The 17,341-nt window shown below is 41.2% G+C and overlaps 1 protein-coding gene and 1 long non-coding RNA gene across 3 annotated transcripts in view; both read left to right on the top strand.

Annotated features, from left to right (window-relative positions):
- Positions 1-17,341, top strand: part of CLDN10 (claudin 10) — a 127,109-nt gene that overhangs the window by 19,105 nt on the left and 90,663 nt on the right. The gene's annotated exons all lie outside the window — the stretch shown is intronic.
- LOC144287819 (uncharacterized) overlaps positions 1-17,341 on the top strand; it is a 34,522-nt gene that overhangs the window by 5,893 nt on the left and 11,288 nt on the right. The window contains exon 2 of the long non-coding RNA XR_013355569.1: positions 3,724-3,911. This is a non-coding gene — a long non-coding RNA (uncharacterized LOC144287819). The remainder of the gene's footprint in view (positions 1-3,723; positions 3,912-17,341) is intronic.

Here is a 17,341-nt window from a genome sequence, read left to right as displayed (position 1 = left end):
CCAGCTCTGTACGCAGTATGTGATTTTCAGATGCAAAGGGATAAAGTGCAAGGTCTAATTCCATCTTCCCTTCACAATAAAAGTTTGAATTCCAAGCCTGCAAGTCCCAGTAAAAAAAAAAAAAAAAAAAAAAAAAAAAAAAAGTTCTTTTACAGAAATCCCTGGCTGGTTGAATTTTTTCTGCTGGTGGGATTTTTCTGCTTTCTTTACAGATTGCTCTGCACTGCTTAGACCCTGGAGCCACAAAATAAGTTGGATATTCTTTAGGGCACCTGAGTGGCTCAGTTGGTTAAGTGACTGATTCTTGATTTCAGCTCAGGTCACCATCTCGGGGTTGTGGGATCCAGCCCTGCATTGGGCTTTGCATGCAGTGGGGAGTCTACTTGAGATTCTCTCTCTCCCTCTTCCCTTCCTCCACTAAAATAAACAAACAAACAAATAAATCTTTAAAAAAAAAAGTTGAACATTCCCATTTCTGGAGGCTTTGGTGATTCCTGGGCTCACTCTATCTTCCATACATCCTTTTGTGGTTCTCGGAACCCATGCTGCATGCTGGTTCCTGGGAAGTAGACCATAGGACCAAGCTCATTAGTGGCTTCATTAGTATTAGAAAGTCACCTCTTTTCTCCCCCTGGGGGCCAGCTGGACAAACAAAGCCAAGGTGGAGCCTGTGATCTCCTAGGGCACCTGGTCCCCTCTCCCAAGTTTTCACTTCTTTCTGTTTTTGATAATAATGTTGAATATTGGAGGAATATTTCCACAATTTTTTGTGCTGTTCAGAGTGCATTGACTATAGACATGACACAGTCTTAGGTTTGAGCTACATTTTTAGCATTTTCTCTATCATTTTCTTAAGACTAGAAAATAAAAACAATGCCCTGAGTCTTGGTGTGTAGCATTTACCAATTTTTGTGGTGCAAATGGTGTAAATATTCCCACCATGGCAATTTCAAGCCGCGTATATGATGACCCTGAATGCAGAGTTGGGGAGATACATGTACTAGCACACAGTTATGTAGATATAAGAGACTTAAAAGCCTCAAGAACATAGAGAATGATTTAGGAAGAGATGAGTTTTGAGAATTTATTACCTTTGTCTTCAATATAATTTATTTCTTTGTAAGTTTACACATGCTTCATTTTTTAAAAATGGCTGTGTTTTAAGACACGTATGCAAAATTCCTGAAAATTTGACAAATGGCTCTCAGAGCTGGTATGAGCCAGGGCAGGTCAGCCCCAGTGTAGGTCTGGTTATGGGTGAATGTACTCTATCTCCTGTGCTAGGCCACAGATCTAAGAGGACAGGCTCCAGCCTCTAACTGCCTTTATTTTCCCTTTACCATTTTACACACGTCAGAAATAACATGACAACAGGGAAGGCAGCAAGAGAAAATATGCTTCCTCCTTTGAATCTAACTTCGAGATGATCAGACTTTTCCTATGGCTCCAATTTCATACTATTTTGTCTCACTATCTCTAGTATATTGGTTTCATTTCTCCTGCCTCATATTAGCTTCTTATAGCTTGGAACTCAATCTTACTTATGGTCCTGGACTCCTAGGAGTGAGGACATATTAGACCTTATTATTTCTTGATCTTTTTGATGATCGACAGTTCACCTTTGTCCAATCAAAATTCATTTCACTAGCCAGGGATCTTTCAGATTCCTCCCTATCCAGAAACCCTGCTAGTTCTGTGTCTCACATTTGGGATGTATCAGTTCCCTTCTCTTCTCACCTTTCCTCAGAGTTCTCTCTTAGAACAAAGGTTGTGTTCTCCTTGAGAGCTTGTGCCTTATTCTTTTCATCTTTATAACTCCAACAAGTAGCAGAAAACAAGACAGGTTCCGTGCACAGTGCTCGCTGGCTGGCTGAAGTGCACTAGAGGGGAGTCAGAGATCATAAGGGTCACTGTGAAGCAAGGAAGTTCTTTCTGTCTGGTCTTTAGCCCTGGATCCAACATTTCTCTTAGGCAGTGCAGGAGAAACACTCATCTATTCATTCATTCATTCAACAATATTTATTGAGTCCCTACTATGTACTATTCATTGTTCTAGGCACTGAAGACACACAGAAAACAAGACAAAGTCTTTGTTCTCATTGAGCTGAGGTTCTAGTAGAGGCAGGAGGAAACAGGAGGGTACAGTGGGCAGAATGTGTCTCCCCACCCCCAAATTCATATGTTGTATCTTAGCCCCCAATGTGATGGTACTGGGAGGTGGGATTTTGAAAGGTGATTAGTGAAGGGATTTGCAGGGATTGGTACCCTTATAAGCCAGGAGCTCTTTGCTCTCCACCATGTGAGGGTACAGGGAGAGAACCTGGAAGAGAACTCTCACCAGACCTGACCATGCTGGCACCCTGATCTCAGAATTCCAGCCTTCAGAATGGTGAAAAATTTCTGTTTATAATCCATCCTGTCTGTGGTACTTTGTTATAACATTTGGAACAGACTAGGACATGGGGCAGTGGAGCAGCCCTTAAATGCCACATATGTAATAATCATCCTTTCCTGATGAATATGTAATGTTCATCAGCCTTACATACCTTAACCTTTTCTGTAACATTCCATCAGGGCATTTCTTTTGCTTTCCATACTTTGTTTCATTGGATCTTGAAGAACTATAAAGTCTGACAAACAAGGAGCCAAGTTTGGGGCATAGATGGATTACATGGAACTTTTCTCAACGTGTTTCACAACTATAGGAACTTTTGGTTCTCCTTGTGCATTAGTTTTTACTCAAGGTAATTACTCTTAAAAGCTACATAGGCTCACGGCAATGCTCAAAGGTAAATGTACCTCTGCTATACTGTACTAAGGATTATTTCCTATAGCTCCCCTCCCCCCACTTCCTGTAGCCTACTGGCTAGTGGCCATGGGATTCAATCCAACCAAAACTTACATATCCAATCTAGTGCTGCGTTATTATTTGTTAGTCTTTTCCCACACTGAATGTTCAACATCTTTTTTTTTTTTTTAAGATTGTATTTATTTATTCATGAGAGACACACACAGAGAGGCAGAGACTTGGGTGGAGGGAGAAGCAGGCTTCCTATGGGGAGCCTGATGCGGGACTCCATCCCAGGACCCCAGGATCATGACCTGAACTTCAAAGGCAGATGCTCAACCCCTGAGCTACCCAGGTGCCCCTCAGCATCTTCTTAAAGGTGCAAGGAAATTGCTCGTGTTTATTTCTTTGTGATGTTTTTGATTAAATTAAACACAAATATACATTGAATTTAGACTAATGGTAAATTTTTAGTAGAGAATAAAACAAATTCTAAACTCTTGGAAAACAGAAATGGAAACTTATTTCTCTCTCTCTCTCTATTGCATGATACTTCCTGAGCTCAGAGCATGGCAAAAATCGAGCTCTGGAAGTTCATTTGTTGGATGAATGAATTTATTTATTCATGAATAAATTCTTTATTCATGAACGAACTTATTTATTCACTCATTACTTTTCTTCCTTTCCTTGCATTTGATCTGCTGTTTTCTTTATTCTTTTGACTCAGTAATACTTTTCATATCATTTTCAATAAGAGAGATGAATAAATTCATATTGACCTGAATTGAAAAGAGAAATGGAAACAGACAGAAAATCTTTAGCAAATTGGACCAAAAATCTCCCCGTGAGTTGCAAATTAATCCAGTGAAATGTTCCGGATGTTTTGGATGAGGGAATTCTATCCAAGACCGGTCACACTCTCTTACTAACCTCAGGTCTGGTTGAAGGAAGATCCCTCTAATCCAAAACATCCTGCGACTTTAATTTAATTATGAAGCAACATGTTGTGCCTGTGAAGTTGGACTTCAAGATGACTTAGCAGAAAGTCTCTGGTTCGATCCTGGAAACGGATGCCGTCCAATGCGATGAAAAGGACTGCGTCGGGCCAAACTGTCAGAGACAGGTACAAACAAGCCAGAGGAGGCTTTTATTTAACATGATGTTAGGTGCGATGAAAGTGTGTGTCATCTGGGGTTAAACTTTAATTTCACATCCTTTAAATATAAACTACACTTGCTATCTGCACAGCAGGTCACCTAGCCATCTCTACTTGCTTGCCTTGCTTCGGGGTGGAGGGTGGGACAGAGGGGGAGGGAGAGAGAATCCCAAGCAGATGCCACGCACAGCTCGGAGTCCTGTGCAGGGCTCAATCTCCCCACCCTGAGATCATGAACTGAGCTGAAATCAAGAGTCAGGTGTTTAACCAACTGAACCATCCAGACACCCCTCCCTTGCCTTACTATTTGAAATGCAACTTATTTTTAGGTTCTGGCAATTCTTCTTTCTTATTTTTTACATTTATCTAAAGGTCTTAAATTTGTAGACGAGACTGAAGCAGAAGGGCCAGTAGGGAAAGATGGAGCTGACGTCCGTGCACAGAAGGCATGCAGAGGCCCTACCAGCCCATCAATAGCAGGTCCCAATGAAACGCATTATGCTCCCCAGGAAAACACTTCCTTTCCAGCCTCCTTTGTGTTGTCCTATGATTGCTCTTCTGTCTCCCAGTAGCATTTCATTGTGCCACCTTGTGTCCAGCTCTATTGTTGTCAGTCGTGCATTTGCCTACCTCTTGAGGAGGACTCTTTTTTTTTTTTTTTAAAGATTTTGTTTATTTGTGAGACAGATTGAGAGTGAGAAAGCAGTAGCAGGGAGGAGGGGCAGAGGGAGAGGAATAAGCAGGTTCCTTGCCGAGCAGGAAGCCAGATGTGGGGCTTGATCCCAGGACCCTGGGATCCATGACCTGAGCCAAAGGTAGGCACCTAACTGACTGAGCCATCCAGGCACTCCAGGAGGTCTCCATATTAAACTGGGAATAGGACGGCAGATCTAATGCCTAGTCACCTCCACGCTCTGGGGATTACTCTGGTTTCCTGCATTTAAAAAGTGGCTCAAAAATATTTGTTGAACTCAATTAAATCCTTACAGTTTCACAAAACTTACAAAATCTGCTTCTGATGAAACAACCATCTTCTACGTTGTGGAGTTAGTTTTGGATGCAATGGATCCTTTACCTTTAAAAGGACAGGTTTGCTGCTCAGGGAAAACCAAAACAAAGGTGTATGGGGCTCTGTGCTTTGTCCATTATTTTTTAAAGGTGTATTTATTTATATATTTTTAATGTAATGTCTGCCACCAATGTGGGACTCAAACTTGTGAACCCAAGATCAAGAGTTGCTCCACTGACTGAGACAGCCAGCCAGGCACCCCTCTGTACATTCTTGATAACTGACAGAAGAATCTTTGTTATCTATTTGACCTTGTACTTGGTCAAGCACATACTGATGTAGGGGGATTTCCTGTTGGTGCCACTGTTTGTTCTATTCTACTCTGGCTTCAAATACTTTGTAGGTGGAAATTACCTTGGTTCCTCCAAGTTACCAGATATCACTTTTTGACTCTCGGATTTCCTGGGAATGCTATTAGCTTAGAATTTGAATGGTTTCCAAATAAAAATCCCTCCCAAACAGGAAAGGTAGCCCAGATTTGAGGTCATGGTATCTTACTCTTACCCTTCTGATGACCTCTTAGGAAGCCAAACTCCCCACACTGAACCGGCCACTAAAGTAGAAATATTCACAGAAATCTCTCTCATCTCATGAGGGTCTCACAAAAATGGATTGGCATATGAATGAGCCATTGTCAGAAAATCACTGTGTAGCAAACAGCCATAGATCCTCTTGGTCAACAACCATAAATATTCGTTTCCGACATCTGTGAAGTTCAGCCAGTCTACGCTGGGCTCGGCTGGATGGCTCTGCTGATCTCAGCTGGGATCTCACACATCTGGAGGATCTACTGGGGACCAGCTGATGTTAGGTGGGATTGGCTAGGGTAACTTGGTTTTGCCCTACCTGCCCACCCCGTGGGACCAGTAGGCCAGCCTGGGTATACCTTTTTCATAGAAAAAGCGGAGCAGAACAAGCTGAATCCCACACGTGGTTCTGTAGGTGTCTTCTTGTATCAAGTTTTCTGATATCCAGTTGGCCAAGGCAAGTCATATGGCTGAACTCAGAGTCATGGAATGGAGAAATACACCCCTCATCCTGATGGAAGGAACTGCAAAATCAGGTGTCCAAGGGCTTGGTTATAAGAAGAAAAGAACTGGAGCCATCAGTGCAATATGTCACAGTTGGAAGAACATTTAGGCAGTGACTTCCATTCATCTTCTCTCCTTTCTGGATACTTTGCATTTTTTGTTCGAGTGACAGTGTGACCTTCACAAGTCTTTGATGTCTACCCCTCACAATGGAATCGTTGAGTAGAGGGAAAGACACTTTTCAAGGACTTTATTTATGTCAGAGATCACTTTACTTTTTTCCTTTTTTTTTTTTCCTTTTTTCCTTACCATTGATCCCCATTCACCATCACCTCCAAAGTTTTTGGGTTTTCGTGTTTTATGGCTGAATTTCCAGAATTCTACTTCATGGTTTTTCCACACTCCCACATGGTACCTCAGGGCTGTTTTCCTGACCTATTAATGGTTTAGGAAACTCAGCATTCGCTCAGAGGTCAGAACTCTTCCAGGAAAGAAAGAGCTCTGAAATAAAAGTGTCAACTTCCTAAGCCAAATTCCTGAAGGCAACTCTGTCTTTGAAATAATCATTCTTGCCACAATGTAAATGCTTGAACACTGTGTCCTTCTGTGAGATGTGGAGCAGCAGAACCTGCTCTTTTTTTTTTTTTTTTAAGATTTTATTTATTTGAGAGAGAGCAGACAGAGAAAGAGAGAGAGAGCGCGCCACACACACACACACACACACACACACACACACACACACACGAGCTGGGGGGGAGGGGCAGAGGCAGAGGGAGAAGCAGATTCCCTGCTGAGTGGGGAGCCTGATGCGGGGCTGGATCTCAACACCTGGGATCATGACCTGAGCCAAAGGCTGACACTTAACCGGCTGAGCCACCCAGGCACCACAGAGCCTGCTCTTTTTTTTTTTTTTTTTTTTTTTTATGATAGGCACACAGTGAGAGAGAGAGAGGCAGAGACACAGGCAGAGGGAGAAGCAGGCTCCATGCAGGGAGCCTGACATGGGATTCGATCCTGGGTCTCCAGGATCAGGCCCTGGGCTATAGGCGGCGCTAAACCGCTGAGCCACCAGGGCTGCCCATATATATGGGATTTAAATTCTCATACCAGGTTGGGCACTTTTCTCCCACAACCTTGTAAAATGGTCACAAGCTCCCCAACATTTTTAGGTCGTCCATGATAAACATAGAAAATATTTACCCATGCCTGGGATTTCTTGTGAGTTGGAGGGAGAACTTCAGAGATGATCACAGCTGGGGGAACAGTTGTGAAGGGTGTGGAAGACGCAGGAGGGTAACTGAACATCTTTTTGGTGGAATGTTGGATTATGATCCTTTGCAGGACTGTGTTATCCTACGGAGGTGAAAGCCCCTGTGTTTTCTGGGCTACTCTCTCGCTCTGGTGAGGCAGAAGTTAACTTGTAGAAAACTGACAGTAATGCAGGTGATTCCTATCCATAGCAATGCAAGCAATCCCTGCTCAAGGAGACGTAAAAGAATTTTGTCAGGTAGAGAATATAAAAACCAGTTGTAATATCTTACTGATTCCCTCACAAATTAATAATAATAATTTTTTAAAAGATTTTATTTATTTATTCATGAGAGACACAGAGAGAGAGGCAGAAACACAGGCAGAGGGAAAAGCAGGCTCCATGCAGGAAGCCTGACGTGGGACCCGATCCTGGGACTCTAGGATCACGGCCTGGGCCAAAGGCAGGCGCTAAACCACTGAGCCACCCAGGCATCCCCCTAATAATAATAATAATAATAATAATAAATGAATAGGTCAATGATGGCCATTTAATATTTGCCTGAGAGTCATGATCTTACCTTTTATTTTTTTATTTTTTATTTTTTTTGATCTTACCTTTTAAAAAATAACCCTTTAGTATGACATTACTGAGTTGATTCCAGATTACCATCCCTGTAATCATTTACAATTATTTTCTTCATTCAGCCTCTAAAGCAATGTGTTTACATTTATCAATACTATAATTGATTTTCTTTTTTTTTTTTTATAATTGATTTTCTTTGATCTTTCTCTAAATATTTTTTTATGAATAAATAACTTTCATCATGGTGGAGGCTTTGGTATCACAGGAAACCAAGAGGCCCAGAATGAGTGTGTCGGTAGCACTGGGCAGGGGTTGGGATGGTTCTATTACACACTCCCCTTCACAGAGAGTTGGGGGCCACTCACAAGATGAAAGCAGGGGAAAAAATAAATCAGTGCCTGCTAATGGCTGGGCATAGGAGTCGGCTTCTAGGTCAGAGCCCCCGGAAATATTTGAGGCATCAAATACTCAGAAAAGAAGACACAAAAACAAATGGTGCTCAAGTACTACCCACAATGGTGAACAGGTAAGCAACTCTAAAAACCCTGTGAGCTTACAATTCAGAGCATTTAGTGGTTCCGTCCCCACTATTGATCTGACTGAAAGGGAAAAAAACAATCTATGGGTTCAGGGATACAAAAGAGAAATTCCTAATTCATGCTTGTTCCACTCATCACAGGCTGTTAGCTGCTTGCCGAGGACCGAGGCCTTCACAATCTTTTTGTTTGGCTTGCTGGGGCTTCTGAAATGACTTGAATAAAAATGCTTTCTAGACAGGGCATGGTCTCCAATAATAGACCTCTAGTAATAGGCCCCTTCTCTGTTACAGCCCATTTAGCTTCCCTCAGTTGTTTTGCCCATGGGACCATTTGAGTTTGCACCCTTGGCTAACAGTTGTATCTTTAAGCACTCTTCAAAACCATCTACACAGATTTAACACGGTGACATTATTGATAGCAGTGAGCCAGAACTGAAGGGAGTTCAAACTTTGCTCCTGTATGAACAAAGTCACTATCCCAAAATACAGGCCAGTGATTTGCCCTGAAAAATCCTCTATTTGGGGGGCTCCTGGGGGGCTCAGTGGTTGAACATCTGCCTTCAGCTCAAGTCGTGATCCCGGGGTCCTGGGATTGAGTCCTGCATCGGGTTCCCCTGCAGGGAGCCTGCTTCTCCCTCTACCTATGTCTCTGCCTTTCTCTCCGTGTCTCTTGTGAATAAATATATAAAATCTTAAAAGAAAAATCCTCTATTTTGGCAACACCCAGACTGTACGTTCGTTCTTTCTTTCTTTCTTTCTTTCTTTCTCTTTCTTTCTTTCTTTCTTTCTTTTCTTTCTTTCTTCCTTTCTTTTTTTTTTTTAAGATTTTATTTATTTATTCATGAGAGACACAGAGAGAGGCAGAGACACAGGCAGAGAGAGAAGCAGGCTCCATGCAGGGAGCCTGATGTGGGGCTCCATCCCGGGTCTCCAGGATCAGGCCCTGGGCCAAAGGCAGCGCTAAACCGCTGAGCTACCTGGGCTGCTCTGTATTTTCTTTCTTGATGCCATTTATATGTTTACTTTAGATGCACAACTGCTGAAGTTGTCTGAATTACATTTCATGCCACTGCTGTTTTCAACAACAAATCTAGTTCTTAAGTGAGAATATTGGTCCCTTTAACTTGGTATTATGAAATCCTTTAGTCTAACCTGGATCTAAGTGGCAAATATGATAATTGAAAGACAGACCCCATGATTTACACAGTCTTGCATGTTGAGATGACGAATACTTCCATGGTCCAGGTATCATGCAGAACATGTCATAGGTATTATCTTTTAAAATTCTCATCCTATGGTGTTGGATTCCTAGTTTCAGAGGTGAAAAAAATCTAACAATCCCATAACTTAAAGTTTAAAAAGATTGCCTTCAATCACATAGCTAAGTCTAAGTTTAAAGCACTTGCCCTCAACCTTCAAACCATCCGAAGGTTCTTGAATTATGGCGCCCCCAAAATACTCATTGATCAACTAGCAGGTAAATAATTATAGACATGATAGGCAGCAAAGATAGAATATACTAGCTTCCTATATTCAAGAGTTTACACTCAACACTCCTCTTAAATCTTGGAAAAGTCATTCATGCTGTCATTCTTTATGATCAAGGCAGATTCAAGAAGACTCTTTCCAACAGATTCAAGAAAACATTTTTCCCAGTTGTGACCCCTGGGACCCATGCACCTTCTAGCCCAAGGGTCTTCCTGCTGTAGTTAGAGACCTTCTAGAACAGATATTCTTATTTATTTATTTATTTATTTATTTATTCATTCATTCATTCATTCATTCATTCATTCATTCATTTATTATTTTTTAATGTTATGGGCATGGAGCCTAGTGTGGGATTTAAACTCAAGACCCTGCAATTAAGACTTAAGCTGAGGGACACCTGGGTGGCTCAGAGGTTGAGCGTCTGCCTTTGGCTCAGGGAGTGATCCCAGGGTCCTGGGATTGAGTTCCACATCGAGCTCTCTGCATGGAGCCTGCTTCTCCCTCTGCCTATGTCTCTACCTCTCCTCTCTCTCTCTCTCTATCTCCATCTGTGTGTGTGTGTGTGTCTCATAAATAAATAAAATCTTAAAAAAATAAAAAAAGACCTGAGCTGAGATCAAGAGTCAAATCAAATGACTGAGCCACCCAGGTACTCCTAGAACAGGTCTTAATCTGGGGGTCCATGAATGTGGATTTTGTCAAATGCTTTTTCTGCATCTACTGAGAATAATGTGATTTTTGTCTTTCATTCTGCTGATAAAATGTGTTACATTAGTTGATTTTCTGATGTTAAACCATCTTTGCTTCTCTGAGATAAATCACATTTGGTCATGGCGTATAATTCTTTTTGTTATTTTGCTATTTTTAAAATTGTGATAAAATATATATCATATAATATTTGCCATGTTTAAGTGTATAAGTCTTATATGTTGCTGGATTCAACTTGCTAGTATTTTGTTGAGAATTTTTGATGTCTTTGTCTGGTTTTGGTAACTGACCTTATAAAATGGGTTAGGATGGATTTCTTTTCTTCTGCTTTTTGGAATAGTTCATGTGACATGTGGGGTGGAACTTGATTGTGATGAACTTAAATTGTTAAAGCAGGGGGTACCTGCATTTTACCCCAATGTGATGAGGTGCTATGGGAGCTTACACTATAGAATATGCATTTCAATAGATTTTAAAAAATCACTGCAAGTAAGTAAATATGACTTAAAACTAACAGGAACCCTCTTTATGAGTTAGAGGAGGAGAACTAAAATCATATAGTTTAGGAGCAAATGGAAATATGTTTGTAATAGATAAAAAGAAATACATTTTGATTAGTGCCTGAAAAATATAACTCCTGGGGCACCTCGCTGACTGGAGCCTGTGATTCGGTGTTGATGTTGTGAGTTTACCCACCTGGGGCTCATAGAGATTACTTAAAAATAAAATCTTAAAAAATACATAAATCCAATGTAGAGATAAGCATTTTAAAAAAGCATTTACTTATAAAAAATTTATTATGGAAATAACATATGAAAGTGGAGAAAAATCATACAATGAGCCCCATGTTCTGCTCACCTATTTTTCAACAATTATCAACACATGACTACTTTTTTTTCCTCTTATCCCCTCTGCTCCTCAGTCTTACTACAACCCCTGCTAATTTCTTTTTTCTTTCTTTCTTTCTTTCTTTCTTTCTTTCTTTCTTTCTTTCCTTTCTTTCTTTCTTCTTTCTTTCTTTTTCTTTCTTTCTTTTGTTCTTTTCCTTTTCTTTTCTTTCTTTTCTTTTTTAGAGGCAGAGAGAGAGAGAGAGAGAAAGGGAGGGGGAGAGAAAAAGGGAGAGGGAGAGAGAGAATCTCAAGCAGGCTCTGTACCCAGCACAGAGCCCAACAGGGGGCTTGATCCCACGATCACAAGATCACAACCTGAGCTGAAATCAAGTCAGATGCTCAACCGACTGAGCCACCCAGGTACCCCCCTGCTAACTTATTTTTAAGCATCAGATATTGAAATTATTTTATCCATATATATTTCAGTCTCTATCTGAAAAATAAGGACTTTTAAAAGCATAGTATCATAAACATCATTGCACCCTTCACACTTATAGTATTTCCATAACACTATCAAATCCAAGTAATGTTCTGAATAGACCTGATTCTCTCTTACATTTTTTTTTAATAGTTGGTTTGTCTAAATCAGAATCCAGATAAGGCCCCTATATTGTGTTTGGTTAATATGTCCCTTAAATCTCTTTTAATCTACAGGTTCCCCATCCCTCTTTCTTCTTCTTTTTTTTTTTTTTTTTTAATTTATGATAGTCACAGAGAGAGAGAGAGGCAGAGACACAGGCAGAGGGAGAAGCAGGCTCCATGCATCAGGAGCCCAATGTGGGATTCGATCCCGGGTCTCCAGGATCGCACCCTGGGCCAAAGGCAGGCGCTAAACCACTGCGCCACCCAGGGATCCCCATCCCTCTTTCTTCTTTATGCAATTTATTTGTTGCAGAACAATTAATTTCTACAAGCTTGTAGAATGTCCCACATTCTTTTGTTGTTGTTGATTGTATCCCTGTGGGGATGTATTTCCTATAACCATTTGCCCTGATCCATTATTTCACTAGAGGCTGCAAAATAGAGATATTCAAATTCTAGTATCCCTCTGGACTTATCAGCTTGCATTCTTCTAAAAGAAGAAATTTACAGGACATCTGGGTGACTCAGTGGTTGAGCATCTGCCTTTGGCTCAGGTCATGATCCTAGGGTTCTGAGATCAAGTCCCACATTGGGCTCCCAGCAAGGAGCCTGCTACTCCCTCTGCCTATGTCTCTGCCTCTGTCTCCGTGTCTCTCATGAATAAATAAATAAAATATTTATTAAGTAAATTTATTTTTTTAAAAAAACTATTTGGTTACCATGTATAACAACTTCAATATAGTTCTGCAGTTAAGCAATTATTTTGTCTTTCTCAGTTTTTAACATTTTTATTTATTAAAATATATATATACCCTTTTTTTAAATTAAAAGAAATTTTAAAGTAATTTTTACACTCAATGTGGGGCGTGAACTCATGACTCTGTCATGACTCTGAGATCAAGAGTCATGTGCTCTACCAACTGGGCCAGCCAAGTGTCCCTCCTAGTTTTCAGAATAATGAGTTGGATTCGTAGTTTCCTTCAAAGGAGTGTCTGTTGTAATTGTATGAACTCACAGATTTTTTTTTTGAATTCACAGATTTTTAACACATTCAATGTGTTTCAATCTCTTATAGTCCTTTCTTTTTTTTTTTTTTTTTTAATTTGGTGCTGAAATCGTATAATCTCTGGCCTATGGGCTCTTCAGCTTGGTTCCTCAGCCTTTTGGGCATGATTCTGTGGTCTTTGATAACTTCCTTGCTTGCTGGTATGACAAGATATTTTAGGTTCATCCCTGACCCTGAATCAGCCAAGGAGCTCTGTTCCTTCTAGTGAGATGATATTTAGAAAGCACACTCTGGGTGCTAAGGTGCTCATTGCTATGAGTTACTCAAGGCATTTAGGTCTTTTCAACATATAGAGCAAAAAATAATTTTTAAAAATATTTTTTATAAAGATATTATTTATTTATTTGAGAGAAAGCATATAGGAGAGCAGAAGCTGGGGGGGAGGAGCAAAGTGAAAGGGAGACACAAGCTCCCCGCTGAGCAGGGAACCCAATGCCACCTTGGGATCTTGACCTGAGCCAAAGGCAGATGCTTAACCCACTGAGCCATACAGGCACTGCTAAAAAATAATTTTTTAAAACCAAAAATACATACGTATTCTTATTAAAATTTCTAATTCAAACTTAGGATACAGGATTTTTTTTTTAAGATTTTTATTTATTTATGAGAGACACACAGAGACAGGCAGAGACAGGCAGAAGGAGAAGCAGGTTTCCTGTGAGGAGCCTGATGTGGGACTCGATCCTAGGACCCTGGGACCATGCCCTGAGCCGAAGGCAGATGGTCAACTGCTGACCCACCCAGGTGTCCCAGGATACAGTGTTTTGATCTGATATTTAGAGCTTATTTTTCCTTGCACTGAAAATCTTGGCTCCTAATTTTAAAAATACTTAATTTCCTTTGCCACTAAATATAGTTATTATTCTTTCATAATAACTGTACCTTACTATCAGAAAATATAATATCAGGGGGAAATCATGTTAAAAATTAATTACTGAAAATCATTTGAGATTTCTTTGCAGTCTGAGGGTTGGTTTTTTTTTTTTTTTCCCTTGGTAAATACCCTACCAGAACTGTACAGTCCAACTACTGTGGTTTAAAAATAGAATATTTAAAAAGTCCAGATTCAGCTGACAGCCAGGGAGTTTTAGCCAACGTTGAAGGCAGAAATGAGAGGTTATGAGCGGAGTGATGTAGCCAACTATTAACTCAAGTTTCTGCTAATTCAGGGAAGGATATGCGCATAGTTATATTTACAATAATTGCTTTAACTTAGTATTTAGTAGGAGTTAGACCTTTGCTAATGATCAATTACCCAACTGGCTGAGAGTTCATTTCACTCCCGAGGCTTTGGTCTTTAGGAGGAAAAGGGCAAAGTCCTACAGCCAAGGAGGGTTAGCATGCTACTGAACCTTATAGGTCACCTGGTTTAATCACCTCTGTTTGCAGAGGTTGAAACTAAGATCCAGCAGAGTCTAGTGACTTGCCTGACATGGAGCAGCTGGTTAGTAGCAGGTGGGACTGGAAACATCTTCCATCCCTATTCCATGATACTGTACTCTGCTCCCTTGCTTTCCTGTTGGTAAAGGGTATGATCATTGTTCCAATGAGCAAGGGAGATCTAGTCTGAAAGTTTAGTCTCAAGACTCAAGATATTCAGTGTTGGGATCCCTGGGTGGCGCAGCGGTTTGGCGCCTGCCTTTGGCCCAGGGCTTGATCCTGGAGACCCAGGATCGAATCCCACGTCGGGCTCCCGGTGCATGGAGCCTGCTTCTACCTCTGCCTATGTCTCTGCCTCTCTCTCTCTCTCTGTGTGTGACTATCATAAATTAAAAAAAAAAAAAAAGGGATCCCTGGGTGGCGCAGCGGTTTGGCGCCTGCCTTTGGCCCAGGGCGTGATCCTGGAGACCCAGGATCGAATCCCACATCGGGCTCCCAGTGCATGGAGCCTGCTTCTCCCTCTGCCTGTGTCTCTGCCTCTCTCCCTCTCTCTCTGTGACTATCATAAATAAAAAAAAAAAAAAAAAAAAAAAGATATTCAGTGTTTATGAGAATTTGCTCAGTCATTTGGTAAATATTTAGTAATTGGCTCTGAGTATGTAGTAAGACAGCCTTTATGGACTACTTTTTTGGTTTTCTTTTTTCTTTCCTTTTTTTTTTTTTTTTTTTTGCTTTTTTACTTGTCCAGTAATTTATTGAAGAGAACATGCATCTGCATGTATCTAGCACAACAGGAAGACTGAAGACTCTGTCAAACATTTCAGACAATTTTCCTACAATCTGTTTATCAAAAAAAACACATTACTTTAACATAATTTCTACTGTCCTGATTGCTAATGTTCCTTTATGTTTATTTATCTAACTCAATAAACCATGACCACATACAAAGCACTAAGCTTAAGAGGATTTTCCAATAATTAGAATCCAATATGGAGCCAGGTGCTTCTGATAGGAGGCTGTGAATTGTTATCAGAGATCTACAGAGGGAATTCCTGCAGAGGTCAGAGGAGGGGACACGGTGATATACAGTATCCTTTCTAATCCTGAGATTGGATGAGAGGTTTTATTCTGTAATTTCTGTGATGTCCCAATGACAGTGGCTTGTTTTGGGGTAGAGAGTAGCAACCATTTATACAGAGGCACACAACACAACTTGCCTTTCCCTCCAAGTTCGGTTCTATTTATAGCCTTGCCCACAGAGACAATATATCAGAGAAGAAGTGGAAGGGAGCCCTTTGGGGAAAGTCTCCATGCCATTCTCATCCTAGGGACCCCTTGTCACAAACAAAAGGACAGACTTTGTGGGAATCACAGCAACTTGCCTTTCGCCATGCACTTCCTGAACTGTCAAGTTCTTTTCTTCTTTTTCCAGCTGTCTTCTGTTTAAATCATGCACTTGTCTCTTTTTCAGACACCCTCTCCCCACCTGAGGCTTATTAGCACGTAAGGTCTTAGCCTAAGTATAAAAGAGAGGTAAGTGGGCTCATTTGGGGCTTAGAAAGTTATCTCCCTAGAGCCTGTGTGCTTTCAAAGTCATCCAACAAATACTTGTGCCCCCCAACAGTGTGCCTCGCTCTAAGATAGGTGCTGGGGTTTAAGAAGGAAGGAAGGAGAACAAGGAGCAGATAAAGGATAATTGGGAAGGGGGACATCAGCGAAAGGGAGGATCCTAATCTCATGGAAAAGAAGTCTTCAGGGGCAAAGGGATATTTCACTTTCCCCCAGAAGAAGGAAGAATTAGTCAATAAAAAGCAGAGGGGGCACGGGTGGCTCAGTCACGTGACAAACTCTTGGTTTCTGCTTAAGATTTCCAGGTCCTGGGATCAGGTCCTGGGACAATATGCCACGATGGGCTCCACACTCAGCAAGAGTCTGCTGGTCCCTCTGGCCTCTTCTCTCATGCTCTCTTCCTCTCTCCTTCTCAAATAAATAAAATCTTGGGGGGGTGGGGCGTGAAGAGGAGCTTCCAAGCGGGGAGGAAAAAAAAAAAGGAGCTTCCAAGCAGGGGAAAGACTGGTCCAAAGGTCCAGATAAACAAAAATTTAGTGAACTTGAGGATCTGAATGAGGCTAAGATCTTTTGCAGCATAGGCTGCAAGAGAGAATGTCTGAAGTGAAGCAAGAGGAAAGCAGACATATGATGGTGGAGGGGCTTGTCACAGCACCCTCTCAAAATATTCACAATATTTCCAAGTTGACCTGTAGATATATTCTTCAGTCCTAAAGGAGTCCTTTCCCAGCTTCTTAAATGGCATATCAGGGTTTCTCATTGAGCAGTTAAAAACCAACATTCAAGGGGGGCACCTGGGTGGCTTAGTTAAGTATCTGACTCTTGATTTTTGGCTCAAGTCATGAGCTCAGGGTTATGAAATCAAGCTCCATGCAGGGTTCCATGCTGAGCATGGAGCCTGCTTGGGATTCTCTCTCTAGCTCTGCCCCTCCCTTCACTTATGCTCTTTCTCTCTTAGAAAAAAAAAAAAAATCAAGAGACGAAAAATTAAAGACCAAGAAAACCCCATATCATCCACTACTTTAGACTAAATTTTAAAAGGATAGGATACAGGCAGCCCTGGTGGCCCAGCAGTTTAGCGCCGCCTTCGGCCCAGGGCCTGATCCTGGAGACCCGGGATTGAGTCCCACGTCGGGTGCTGTGCATGGAGCCTGCTTCTCCCTCTCCCTCTCCCTCTCCCTCTCCCTGTGCCTCTGAGTCTGTCATGAATAAATTAAAAAAAATTTAAAAATAAAAGGACAG

Source organism: Canis aureus, chromosome 17 (genome assembly GCF_053574225.1).
Source record: "Canis aureus isolate CA01 chromosome 17, VMU_Caureus_v.1.0, whole genome shotgun sequence".
Lineage (NCBI taxonomy): Eukaryota > Metazoa > Chordata > Mammalia > Carnivora > Canidae > Canis > Canis aureus.
This window is presented reverse-complemented; position numbering and strand designations above follow the sequence as displayed.